General features: G+C 40.2%; 1 non-coding gene across 1 annotated transcript; it reads right to left on the bottom strand.

Moving 5' to 3' along the window:
• Positions 1 to 394: 394 nt before the first annotated feature.
• On the bottom strand, positions 395 to 503 carry LOC111820312 (U6 spliceosomal RNA). Its single transcript, XR_002823868.1, has one exon. It is a non-coding gene; the product is annotated as a U6 spliceosomal RNA (small nuclear RNA).
• Positions 504 to 2,113: the final 1,610 nt, after the last annotated feature.

The raw sequence follows: 2,113 nt of genomic DNA on the forward strand, positions 1-2,113 counted from the left end.
TTACAAACACCTGCATAAAGTGTGAGATTCCAGTTTACAGAGGCTTGATTAAGTTCTTAGATGAACTTTCATCCTTCTTCCAAGTCTCTGTGTCTACATACTGGGGAAAGAAGGGGATTGTTTTTTCCATAGATACATGCACACACACACACATATAATTAAATATATATACAATAAATATACATATATAATCAAATATACGTATATATATTTAATAAAAATGGGTTCATATTCCCTTCTGCGACTTGCTTTTTTCATTTAATAACATACCTTGGACATTTTGTTTTTATATTACGTAATTCTTCCTAATGATTGTGTATCATTCAGTTATTTGATCATATGCCCAGACCCAGTTGCTATCAAGTTGGCTCCAACTCATGGCAACCTCATGTGCATCAGAGTAAAACTGCACCAAAGAATTTTTATGTCATCTTTGCGCAGGGGCCACGCTAATCTTCTCTGTATCGTTCTAATTTTAGTATACTTGCTGCCAAAGTGAGCACATCACAGGGCTTTCCATGGCTGATTTTTCAGAAGTAGATCACCAAGTTTTTCTTCTGAGGCACATCTGGGTAGACTTGAACCTTCCACCTTTCAGTTAGCAGTCAAGTATATTAACCATTTGCATCACCCAGGGGCTCAACCATATGAGTGTGTCATAATTGGTTTTACCAATCCTCTATCCAATGAATATTTAGGTTATTCCCACCCCCTATTAGAAACAACAATGCAATAAATATTTTTGTGTGTATTTCTAGAGCATACATTTCTGGAAGAGCTGGTCTTGGGTCAAAAAGTATGAACACTTTACATTTTGATAAACCACCAAATTGCTTTTTAGTAAGGTTGTACCAATTTATTCTTTTACTAATGCTGGTGGTGTTCTCATTTTAAGTGAAATAAGAACCTTAAACCAAACAGATTAATTTCTTACTTTAGAATTACAGACTTCAGTCTGTTGGTGGAAAATAATTATTTGGGCATTAAAAGCTTCCTGGTGCCCCTAAAATCCCAGTAATCCCCACTTTCCTCCGTTCACTCATTTATTCAATCATGCAACAAATGTTTACCGAGTACCTATCATGGTAAAAAGGTCCCAGGTGGTGCAAACAATTTGCAATACATTTTTACCCTAACGGTTGGCGGTTTGAAGTCACCCAGTAACACTATGGAAGAAAGGCCTGGCGATCTGCTTCTGCAAAGATTACAGCCAAGAAAACCCTATGGAACAGTTCTACCCTGTAACACATGGGTCGCCATGAGTTAGAATTGACTCAGTGGCAACAGGTTTGTCTTTTGTTTTACTGTGGTAAGTGCTAGTGATACTGCAGTGACCAAAAGAGACAAAAGTCCCTGCCTCCCATGCAACTTATGTTGTGGGGGGCCAGGCAGCTGGTGCACTGAAGAGTTTGATATAATTTATTCCTTCTTGATATTGAGGCTCAATCAAATAAATTGCTATGGTTTAGAGACAATAATTACCCAGTGTTTCAGAGAGATAAAGCCCATCTCCTTGGCTTAAGATTGAAAAAGGAAATTTCATATCCTGTCTCCAGAATGTATAAGAGATGCATACTGTTCATGTGTAGTTGTGGCAGGCTGTGCAGGTATCCTGGTGAACGGGAAAACAAGCTTTGTGAGGCTGAACATGGCTGCCCTCATGCTTTCCGTTAGTTCACTGCTGTTTCTGTTAATTTGCTGCTGTTTTCCAAGCCCCTGTTATGTAACCTTGCTGACGCAGTCTTATGTAACCCTCCGGAATGGAGCCACCTTTGTCCTAGACCACTATAAAACCTCCATTCTCCTATTGCTGGGTGTGGAGATCTGCTTTGGTCCTCCTGCCACCAGGGACCACTGGTTTTATGTGTAAATCTCCCTGATAAAAACTCCTTCGCTGGAGGAGTTGCCCACCTCTTTATTTGGTCTCTCAGCACCCTCCAATTTTGGAGGCAAATTTCGAATTACTGGTCCATGCCTGGAAACCCTGGTGACATAGTGGTTAACAGCTACATATGCTAACCAAAAGGTTGGCAGTTTGAATCCACCAGGCACTCCCTGGAAACTCTATGGGGCAGTTCTACTCTGTTCTGTAGGGTCGCTATGAGTCAGAATC

This window comes from Trichechus manatus, unplaced genomic scaffold, assembly GCF_000243295.1.
Source record: "Trichechus manatus latirostris isolate Lorelei unplaced genomic scaffold, TriManLat1.0 scaffold00033, whole genome shotgun sequence".
In the NCBI taxonomy this organism is placed as follows: Eukaryota; Metazoa; Chordata; class Mammalia; order Sirenia; family Trichechidae; genus Trichechus; species Trichechus manatus.